At 42.2% G+C, this 12,368-nt stretch overlaps 1 protein-coding gene across 1 annotated transcript in view; it reads left to right on the top strand.

The window, feature by feature from the left end:
* Positions 1-12,368, top strand: part of LOC124623089 (zinc finger protein basonuclin-2-like) — a 172,638-nt gene that overhangs the window by 141,744 nt on the left and 18,526 nt on the right. The window lies entirely within an intron of this gene.

The following is a 12,368-nucleotide window of genomic DNA, read 5'->3' as shown; positions in this document are numbered from 1 at the left end:
AATGTAACAAATAAGTAGGTGCAGAAAAAAATTATTCTAGGCTCAAATTGGTGTTATTTTTCTGCCAATATCTGTGTTGTTTTTTGGTAACATTGCTGTTATTTTTTGGCAGTAACGATTTATTTTTGAAAAAATCCAGAATTATTTTTGGCCAAACCAGGTGACTTTTTTGGCCAGCTTCGATGTTGTCTTTACTAGATTCGGTGACACTGTTTTTCCCAGACTCGCTGTTTTTGCCAGATTCGTTATTTTTTGGCATATTCGGTGCTAATTTTTTGCTAAATTCATTCTTATTTTTTACTAAATTTAGTCTAATTTTTTGCCAAATTCGGTCTCTTTTTTGGCAAATTCGGTGGTTTTTTTTTTCTAATTTCGGTGTTATTTCTTCTAATTTCGGTGTAATTATTTCCAGTTTCTGTGTTATAGTTCTGTTCAATTTCGGTGTTATTCTCTTTCCAATTTCGGTGTTTCAAATTTCGGTAGTATTTTTAATGGTACACGAACATCAGATTTGAGGAAGTACGAACTCAAAATTCAATTTCACTATCCAATAACTATGAGTTACGAATATTGGTATACTGCTGTCCCTTAGATTTACAACATATTTTGTACGGGGAAAGGACAAATTTCGCGACATTTCGGAAAAATCGCCGATTTCGAGATATTTCGTAAAAGTTCTTGAATCCCTGTTAGTTTGCTAAACACCTTGAAATTCGCGTTATCATTCTTGGTTTCGTTTTCGTGAAATTTTCGTGTCCCTAGATGAAAGTAGATCTCATCAGTCACAAATTTTAATGGACGTTAAATATGATAGGCAATTAAAAAGGACCGGTAAACTCAAATGACGTATAGCACGTTAGTTGCGGCCGCATTAGTCCTGGAACAAGGATGTTGGCTGCACGTAACTGGCGTGGCGCCTCCTTTCAAGAGCAACACCGACTCAAAGGAAGGCCTCGGCGCTTGTTGGTGACGTCACGTCAGCTAGGCACGGCGAACGCCAGGTCTGTTGCAGGCATACTCATAATGGCGGTGTCTCCCTCTCCGACACAGGAAAATGTGAAACTATTGGCGGTAGTTGACCAACACACATTGTTCTGAGAGATTTCTGCAATCAATTAATTGTGCAATTCATTAAAATTCTTGACAAATAGTGTACTCCTGAACTTAAATTTCCACCTGTTTTAAGGATTGACATACAAAAACAACTTCATGGTCCAGGAGCAACAGAATTCGTGCTTCTTTACCTTATTTGTAAATCTGAGGAAGTTACGTTTGTACTGGGTTGCTTTTACAAGAAACTGTGAACATATTGGTGCTCTTCTTTAGGTATCTTGGTTAACTATGGGGTGAGGAGCACTGAATGTTAATGAAATATCTTGCGATTGTACACGTTTGGGGAAGGGTTGGGGGGACAGAAGAAGAGGCAAAAGAGAGATACTTGTTTTATCAAATAAAATTTTTCTATCTTATAAAGTTTCTCCTTTCAGTGGCAAGAGGGGAATATTTATCTTTTCTAATGTGCATGTTTAAAAAGTTTTAAGCTCAGCAGTATTTTCGATGTATGAAGCTATTTTGTTTCCTGTTTACAATTTCTTTCGTTTTGAAAACGACTGTAATCTAATGACTGGCAACAGTTGGACATTTACACATGTAAATTAGGTCACATTTCCAGTGACGATGTCAAACGAAAATAAATAAATAAATAAATAAAAGAAACGAGTTCATTGTAAGGGGGTTGGGGAAAGTTTCGATAACAAAATGGATCAAGTAAATATAGTTACTTGAATGTAAAATTTCCGAAGCTTGCAGTGGGGCAAAGCATCCTCTCATATTGATCTACGTTTGTTTCGACAGGGTTCAGTAATACAGAACTATGATTTTCATTTGTAGCTTTACGATTGTAAGAAAATCTTTCATCTAAATAAAACTGCAGAATCCAAAACAGTACCAAACATTTTGTCCAAAAATAAGAGATTTATAGTGAGAAGCACGCCCAGGCGTTTCTGCGTGCAACAGACCTGGCGTCCGCCGTGCCTAGCTGACGTGACGTCACCAACAAGCGCCGAGGCCTTCCTTTGAGTCGCTGTTGGCCTCGCACGCAGCGCTGGCCGTGTTGGCTGCCCCGGGCTCCGTGCCTCTCTCACACTGGCTACTCGCCCCCCCGGCGGCTGGGATGCGCCGCTCGCCGCTCGCCTTGTCTTTAGCTAATCTCTTCCTGTGCGCTGCTCGCGTTCATATTTAAAACCCCAGCCCTTAATGTCGCTGCAGCTAGCTACCGTAGTTGGCCGCCCTTCCTCCCCACGCCTTCCCCGTGCCGAAAACCGCAGCATCCTCCCGCAGTTCTTTCCGGGATCAGGCCGCAGCGTTGCCGGGATAAGAAGGAAAGGATTTCCCTCTCGTTAGCGAGCAGGCCCGCTGCCGCCGATGAATAATGAAGCAGCGTGGATGCCGGCAGGAGAAGTGCAGCCAAGAGCGCGCGCTGCCTTTTAACTCACCGCTAAACTCCCACACCGCGGCGCTCCTTCCCAGCATTAATTAATAACCGGCTCTAGAATGATAAAGTCTTGTCCGTATCATCAGACACCGTAAAATAATTAAAACCGCCGAGCATCCCCCCGCATCCGCACTCCCTCCGTGAGCCTTCGCCACTTTCATAAAGAGAGGAAGATTACTGAAATAATTTCACAACACTGTTGTCGCCACATAAGCTGCTCATTTATATTTCACATACAGCGCTATCATTGTCTTTGTCATTATAGTCACTCCCGTAGTGTACGTAGTACGATCTGATTTGTTCCGAGCAATTATCTACGGAGGCACAAAATTTTCTCGATTTACTGTTTCACTCAAATCCACAACCTTCAGACGGTAATTCCCAGTTCTATTATGGCCAGCAGTCAACTTCATTACGAAGTCATGCAGGTAACAAGGCATCTCTGATACGACGTGTCACCGTGAATGCGGCTAAGGAGGGTAAAAATCTGAATGTGGTCAGTACAGGTCCGCAACATTGATCCAGAAGGAATAGTACAACGTTATTCTTGTTGTAGGCGTATGTGTGTGCTGGTATGAATTATTAACTGATGGTGACTTTGACGCACGGGTAAAACACAAACATTCATCAGGGACACGCTTGGCCTGCGTGTTGCTCCCATTATTTGTTTGACTTTATAACGTGAATGACAGCTGACCCGAAAGTGATAACATACGGAATGAGAGGAAACAAAACGCCTTAGAGGCATAGTTTCGGGCGCAACATAAAGTACGCTTTGAGCTCTCTCAATTTCTCTTCAGTAAGAGATACTGCAAAACTAGTAACATCGTCAAACCAAACAGCAATTTGTCATTGTGTTGACATTCACCAGAAATTTATAGATCTACGCCCTGCAAACTACTATGTTATATTTGCATGACAGGGGGCACTTCCCATGTAACACTTACCAGGGCTCTTCCTGTTACATGTAAGTCGCGCGGGAAGAATAATGGGTAGGGGCCTCGGTGCGCGTTGTACTCGTAATTAATCTAATCCTGTCTTCGTGATCGCTACGAAATCTATGCATAGACGGTTGTAGTATATTCCTAGACCATTCACTTAAAGCAGATTCTCGAAATTGTATAAGTAGTCTTTCGCGGGATGTTTGATGCTTCTCTTAAAACAAACACCAGATCAAGTTTTTCAGCATCTCTGTGACCTGTGATTTTCGGCCCTGCTCTTCTGTGTATACGTCCAGTATGCCCCGTTAGTGGTGTCGAAGTTGAGTGACTGTAGGAAGATACAAGACAGGCAAAATTTCCAGTTGGTGTGATGAATGGCAGCTGGCACTAAACACGAAAAATGTTAAGTTAATGCGGATGAGTAGGAAGATTAAACCTGTAATGTTCGGGTACAGTATTACTAGACGCAGTCAAGTCGTTTAAATATCTGAGCGTAACGCTGCAAACCGACATGATACGGAACGTGCGTGTGAGGGGTAGGGAAGGCGAATACTCGACTTCGGTTTATTGCGAAAATTTTAGAAGGAACTGGTTCACCAGTAAAGAAGACCGCATGTAGGACGCTGGTGCGACCTATTCTTGAATACTGCTCGAATGTTTGGGATCTGAACCAGGTCGGATTGAAGGAAGACATCAAAGCAATTCAGAGGCGGGCTGCTAGATTTGTTACCGATAGGTTTGAACAATACGTGAGTGTTACGGAGATGTTTCAGAATCTCAAATGGGAATCCCTGGAGGGAAGGTGACGTTCTTTTCGAGAGACACTCTTGAGAAAATGTAGAGAACCGGCATTTAAAGCTGACTGCCGAACGATTCTACTACCGCCAATATACGAGGGATATCCGGAAAGTAAATTCCGATTGATCGCGAAATGGAAACCACTTTTTAAAATCAGAAATATTTTGTGTGTAACAGTTAGCTACAGCTTCCAGCCACTGCTCTACATAGTCACCACTCCGACTTGGACATTTGTCATAGCGTTCTACCAACATTCCAATACCCTCTTCATAGAAGGCAGCCACCTGTGCTTCCCGCCAATTCTCTACGCTCATCTATAGCTCCTTGTCTGTGCGAAAATGTTTTCTTCATAGCCAGTAGTTAATGTGAGCAGAGATGAAACACAGAGGGAGTCAATTACGGGCTGTAGTGCGGGTGATCAAACACTTCCCATCGAAAACGCTGCAGGAGCATTTCCATTGCCCCTGCAGATTGCGACCGAGAATTGTCACAAAGTGGGAACCGTATGAGAGTTCTGTAATGTGGGCTGCATAACATCGGGCGAAACCTCTCACCAGGACCTCATACTTGGCGGGAGACACTATTTTCTACGCATCTTTATGTGCTCACCACGCACTCAGAACTGGAAAGAGTGAAGTGATGTAACCGACACTCATACTACAGACACTGTCGAACACATATGTGCAAAGCTTTATTAGATTTTCACAGTGGTTTCCATTACTTGACCGATCGGAACTTACTTTTCGGATATCCCTCATACATTGCGCGTAACGACTACGGTGATAAGATAGGAGAAATTAGGGCGCATACGAAGGGATACAGTCGTTTTTCCCGCTCTCTGTTTGCGAGTGGAACAGTAAAGCAAATGACAAGTAGTGGTACAGGGCACCCTCCGCCACGTACCGTTCTGTAGCTTGCAGAGAATGTATGTAGATGAGGATGTACACACTACAGCAATATTCTAGGGTGAGTGCTACGTAAGTAATCTGTTTTGTAGTGTGACTGCATTTTCTTAGTAACCTATAAATTAATCGATGTCAGTCATCTACGACTGAACCCATGTGATCGTTCCATTTGTTGTTATTCCAAAGCTTACCTCCACATTCTTCTATGAGCTGACTGATTAGATTTGCGCCATTGACATTGCTTTAATACGATATTACAAATTTTCTTTTCTGAAGCAAACTATTTTAAATTTGTGAACTTTTAAAGCAAGTTTCCATCTTTTGTACCATATTGAAATCTTATCAAATGTGAGTAAATATTTTTATCTTTAAATAACATTTTAGATTAGGCGTTATCGTCACTGTTATTGAGATGAAATGAAACAATATGTTTACTGTTACCAGTAACTGTTTATTTATCTCCGCGACGCGTTTCAAAGGTTTCAACTTCCATCATTAGGTGGATTTACATTTGTTAGTATGACGTTTGTGTGTTTTGTGTTATGATTATTTGGAGGAACTTGTGGCACTGTCTTTAGTGCACGTTTGTTTACAAAATATGACAGTATACGTATAATGTGTTACGACAGTAAAAGGAACCTATGACCACTGGAGACAGTGGCACAAGTTCCTCCAAATGATCGTAACACAACACAGACACAAATGTCATACTGACAACTGTAAATCCACCTGATGGTGGAGGCTGAAATCTTTGAAACGCGTCGTGGAGATAAATAAGCAGCGACTGGTAACAGTAAACTTGTTGTTTAATTTAATATGAGTAAATAGTTGTGCGAGGAAGTGGAAGTAACACATTCTTTCATGTATCGTGAGTCAACCGACTGCGACAGGGGAAGTTTTTGGAAGGTGGGATAAGGAGCGTAACACGGTAGACCGAGTGGCTATGAAGAAGCTCGCCAATATTTGGCGGAACTGAGCGATAGGAAACGAAAAGTACAGAGATCCAGCTTATTGAAACACTCGTGGACCCTCGAGACCAGCGTTTTGACGTACTTGAGTTTTGTCCTGGAGCAGAATGCTGTACATTAAATGTATTGAAAAAAGAACTAATGAGCCCATTATCAAGAAATTTAATATCTCCTGGCGTCTTTCTCTCGTGCCAAGCAAAAAATTCTCCAGTTGTTTTGTTGTATTGTGGAAAGAAATGGACAAAATCTTCATGGATAGAAAGATCGAGAGTACAAGACCACGGGTGAGAACAGCGATCAGGTGGATAGAGCACATCAAGAAGATATCAAGTCTTACTCTTCTGCACTCCATGAGAGAAGCTGCTAAGAGTCCAGTAAGGCGACGCTTGGTTCATGGGGTCACGGCAATCAGCAATAAGTACGACGACCTGTAATGATGATGATGATGTCATTCCCGAGAGCTACATCATCTTCGAAAAGTCTACTATTAATACTGACTGTCAGATCATTAATGTACAACATGAATAGCAAAAGCCTCAAAACTACTCCCTGGAGCAGACCTGAAATTCACTTAATCCATCGATGAATCTCCATCCCAAGATAACACGCGGTGTCGTCGTCCCTACCAAGCAATCAATAAAGTCACAAATTCTGCTTGATACCCCATAAAATCTTATTTCCGTTAATAAACGTCGGTTTTGTGTCGAGTCAAACGTTTTTCGGGATACGTACAAATGATGCAGGAGGCGGAGACTGAAAACGGGGGAAGGACAGGGTACGGGGAAATGTCTCTGAATTTCTGAACAGAAGGAAATGAGATGCGTGACGATTACGACGAGGCTGGGTTTCTTTCCCACGCGAAATGTTCTCACACTCGGTCTCGATGTAAATTGCCGTCTCTGCTGCGTCGCAGCGCCTGTTTTACATTCTGGCCTCACCGCATGGGCGGCACGGAAAGGGCGGACTCCGTACCGCACAGAAAGTCCGCCGTCAGAGGGAATTCCACACGCAGGTTCCGGCATCGCTCTTAGGAAAAATCTCCTCCTATCTTACAATCGTGTTAAAGAGGACGAACGAATTGGAGAAGAGTTTGCACCATACTTATCAGATTAAAAAAATTGCGCATCGATAACAGGTTTAGATAAAGTCACAAAGGTTATTAATCGTATTTGGAAGACACGGAAACTGCTCGAAGAATGGAAATGTGTTGTCATAGTACAGTGATTTATCGAGGGCTAAACCATTACGGGGAAACATACGTCATACATATTGGCTACAAGTTGCTGCCTGCATTTCTTATTAGCATAGTAGATCTGAAAGTGCAGTAGGAGCCTAGCAAAGGAGGCGGTAGAAGAGCGCAGGAAGGCATGGAGAACTTGACGCTGATACCACTGATAGGACACAGGCCCTTGAAGGACAATAAAACAGCTGCAACGTTTCGGTATTTCAAGAAAGTGAAGATCATGAAGAACAGTAGACAGGATGAGAAGACGCTACAGGAGAACTGAATTATTAAGAGATGTTAAGGCAAGGATGATATTGGGAAGCATTTCTTTTCATACTATGGTGTACGTCAAACAGGGAGACTGGCTTTTTCCCATGCTGTCCTGTCTGGTACACGATGAAGCGATCACAGCGGAAAGCAACAACCTCGGAAAGCAAGACAAAAAGGACTGCAGGACATACGAGGATATCTTCCATTTGCGGATGACATTGTGATACTAAGTGGGACGGAATACTGATAAAGTTATACTATAACAAGAGTAGGACTAAATACTGCCCACAACAAGATGATATTGCCTGCCACTTAGATTTGAAACATCAGGAGGCACCGTACAGTACAATGACGCATTAATCTAAGAGAATAAGTAACAGGAAATGTAGCAGTAATGAAGAAGTGAAAGGGGGGACGAAGAAGATCACAACTACTTCTCTATGTCCAGGAAATTTTGTTGTTAAGAGAGGATAACAACGGACGTTAAAACTAGTGATTTCAAGACACCATCGACGAACGCAGTGTTATCTAAGCTTGAGATGGTAGAGTTGTAAACACGATATACAGAAAACAAACGAAGAATAGAATATCTTTAGGAAGATACTGGACCTAAAAAGAGAAGATAAAAGTTACGAATCAAGGGAATAAATGTGCCGCATCTCGAGGGCCATGGAAAAAAGTACACACCAACTAACATTTCACGACGAAAAAAAAGAGAGATGAAGAAGAGTTGCGCCAGCGGAAGAGATAACCTTAATAGGGCACTAAGATATCATAAGAAAACCAGGACAGAAGACGGAAATCGAAAGAACTATCACGGCGTCTTAAGAATTTAGGTAAGTCATGGACAGCTATATCTGGATAGCGGCACGGGGTTTTGAACCAATATCCCCCAGAATGCGAGTGTACTTGTCTTACCATTGCGTTACCCAGCTCGATGCCCTTGAGGTAGACGCCTCAAATTAAAAAAAAAAAAACGGCTTTGAGCACTATGGGACTTAACTTCTGAGGTCATCAGTCCCATAGAACTTAGTACTACTTAAACCTAACTAACCTAAGGACATCACACATCCATCCCCGAGGCAGGATTAGAACCTGCGACCGTAGCGGTCGTACGGTTCCAGACTGAAGCGCCTAGAACCGCTCGGCCACCCCCGCCGGTCTCAAATTTCACCGTAGTGATAGTTGCTGCTGGGACTTTTTCACAATTCGAAATATTTGGTGCGGCGTACTATCATTTCAGATGTCAGTGCAACGCAAGGCTTAGAAACGCTTTCTTATAAGGTAATAAACCATCGACAGCTGAATTAACACAGAGGAATAACATAGGTAATGCGGCGAGCCGCATTGTTAATTCACGACTGTAGTCACAAACTGCTCAAGTGATTGCTCGGTGTTTTTTACCTTCTCAAAAATCATGCAGGACGGTCAGTGTGCAAGGCATCGACCAAAATATGTTACTACGTCATACGTTGGGTCACTCTTATTAACGCTTCCATTACATGAGCTAAAATGGCATTTCACTTCTTTCAGTCAGTCATGTACCAGTGACAGAAATAAAGTTGTCGAGTAAGTTACGTCGTCTGCAACGTATTCTTTAGAAAGGCGACAGATCTTACGAGGAATTATGTAGTTCACACAAGGCAACTATTACCCGCAACATTTTTTTTTATCCTGTTATGAACTGCGGTTCTGCACTATCCTGTATAACCATCGCCGGCTACTATGATGGTAACAGGGAGAAAGGTCCCATTGTTCCAAAGTTACTCTTGGTGCCATGGTCGCTTAGCGGCGTTACTCTTGTTGCCATGGTGGGTTGATCCAACGGGTATGACTTCGTCTCACGGAAGACAGTGATTAGTATGACAGCACGACGGTACCTCACAGACATCTTGCGTCTTCATGTATTACCTTAAACGCGACAGCACCGTAGTGCAATTTTTCAACACGATAATGCTCTCCCATTCATGGCACGTTTGTCTATGAACTATCTGCACGATGCTGAGATTCTCCCGTGGCCACCAAGTTCCCCATATGTGTCCGATAAAACACGTGAGGGAGCAGCGCGAAGGTCGACTCCATGCTGTGCCATTATCTAGGATTTCAAGGACCAGTTAGCCTGCAGCGTTTGTGGGCCAACTTGCCTCAGATGCAGCGCCAGCCAGCATGATACCCTTCTCAACAGAATAAGTGGATGCATCGAGGCCAGGAGAGGTGTGATGTCATACTGCTAAGTGGGATCATACTGCCCATTTCTTTGTATAAGTGACTCGATTATGTAATCAATGGAATAACGTGATATACTCTGTCAACCCGTTTAGTTTCATTTCCTCTCCTTCTCCACTTCTAAGTGACTTACTTTGTTTTTCAGGCAGCGTAATTAGTTGTGATATAAGCGTATCGCCCTTGGTAATCAACCTATCAACTAGTGAAAGTCGCATTCAAATGGTTCCCGAGATTAGCAGACAATAAAACGTGGCACTGAACTTTGATTCATAAAGGTCGATTGAGCTGCCCCAACCGAAATCTTTTTAGGCAACCCTCAATGCTATTTCTGGCCTTCAAAAATCATGCCCGAGATTTTCATATTTTCTCGTTCGCAACGCACGAACTGTTAGTCCTACAAAAACAATGAATACGACCTTTTTATAGGAAATTTAAAGTAGTTAAACTTCGTAATGGGATGCGCCTTCGTTGGAGGACACTGTATTCCAGTTATTTAAGAAAAACGTTCAAAAATAACCTCCAAACGCACCTGCACTCCAAAACTCATCCCTCACCAGTCACGATTCCTAGTATGTTGTTTGTGGTACTCCTTCCTACCACTATACAAAAATTTAAGACTAAACAAAATAGTCACAATATTCGAAAATTTTTGGTCTCTATTCATTGGGGTATTACGCCACCAGCATAATCGACTGATTCGTTAACGTTATTAATTCAAACGTGACCTTGAGGATATGAACCAGAAACGTCTTCTGTAAACGTAACGCTAAAGCTAATTACGTTGACAATTCGAGCCACACTAAAACCTTACAATCATGGTAGTTTTGCAGTCGGAAGATCTGACGAATAACTGCTGCAACTGTTTCTTTTATGCTGTTAAAATGCATAAAATTTACACATGGGTCAGCTTTATAATTTCTGTTTGCTCGACTAAGCCGATGGTGTAATAAGGCCAGCCAATGAAGAAGAAAAAAGTCTAATTTGAGAAATAATTAGCGCAGTCACAAATTTTTGTACGGTGGTAGGAGGGAGTGCCATAAACAATACACTAGAAATCCTGAACGGTGGGGGCTGAGTATGCGCGTGGAGCAGCGTTTGGAGGTCACTTTCGTACATTTTCCTTTACTGACTCGAAAATTATGACTTGTAAGCGAAAACGCTTCAGTTATGTTAATAGCGCATTTGATTGTGTATGGGAACGTGTATCTCATTAAACATATTACAACTGTTGAGCACCACCTTGCAAAAATACTGAAGCGTGATTTTCAGTGGGATCATGTATATACTGGAAACTGGTGAACTGTACATATCAGGAAACAGCGTGAGCCGGCGTGCGCGGCCGGTAGTAGAGTTATTTACTGGGCCGAATCGTCCGCCATGTTTTCGCCAACTCTTAAGATTCGGCATTATTTACCTTGTGGGTGTTAAACCTAATCCGCATTCTCGCATGTTCGTGCAGAAAGGGAGTAGGATCACGAAGTTGTAATATTAATATCCCTCAACATTGGCATTATTTAAAAGGCCCTAGAATTATGACATACATGAAGTCAACCTTAGAAGTATATCCATACAGGCGTATTTCCCAAAAGTAAGATTTTATGTTATTTTTTGCTCATTAGGTTAAATTAGATGCTGCCCTGCAGGGAGGTCTGAGTAACCACCCCACCCCCTCTTTCCCCTGCCCACACTCCCAAACACGAAGTATGAATATCTGGAGCTCACGCTGCTGTTAAAAGTCTTTGTGATTAACACAAAAATAAAACAGATCATTTCTAGTTTGCTGAGTTGTGGTCAAAACTTTATTCTTTGAAGTTATGTCACTTACACAGGTTCCCTCACAATGACCAGTCCGCTATAAAAATATCTTGATTATGACTCATCCTATTGTACATAAATAGAACAGCGGTTACATATTATTCAGTTTATGTATTTATGGTCACGATAAAGACTTACAAATAAATCCCAGTGAATAAACCACTGAACTTTCCGAATTCCGAAAATACGTCAGGAGCCGAAAAATTTTGAGACGAACTGATTCAGTATAGTTTTCGACTGGGGAAGAAAACGCAGTTGTAAACATCTGGTTTCATGTTTAGAACTACTTTTCTTAACATACAGTTACAACACACGGTTGAGCGCCAGACACTGGTTCCCAGTTGTGAGATCGTGACCCCTTTTTTTCTTCGTTTGCGATCGCTTGGAATTGTAAAGACGTGAAAAACCATTTTTGCAATGTTTAGTGCAATTCACAGCTGAGCAGTCACCAAGTATTCATGACGAATTCTTCTTTCCATTTAATTGAAAATCGCCATTTACGTCGGGACTCACATGAAAAGAAGTATGAATATCCTATACGTTGTGGAAACATTGGGTATTGGGGACACGTTTTTTTAATTATTATTTTTAGTCATCAGTCTTCTGACTGGTTTGGTGCGGCATGCGGGCCCGCCAAGAATTCCTCTCCTGTGCCAACCTCTTCATGTCAGAGGACCACTTGCGGCCTAAGTCCTCAATTATTTTCTGGAGGTATTCCAATCTGTA

Source organism: Schistocerca americana, chromosome 7 (genome assembly GCF_021461395.2).
Source record: "Schistocerca americana isolate TAMUIC-IGC-003095 chromosome 7, iqSchAmer2.1, whole genome shotgun sequence".
Taxonomy (NCBI): domain Eukaryota; kingdom Metazoa; phylum Arthropoda; class Insecta; order Orthoptera; family Acrididae; genus Schistocerca; species Schistocerca americana.
This window is presented reverse-complemented; position numbering and strand designations above follow the sequence as displayed.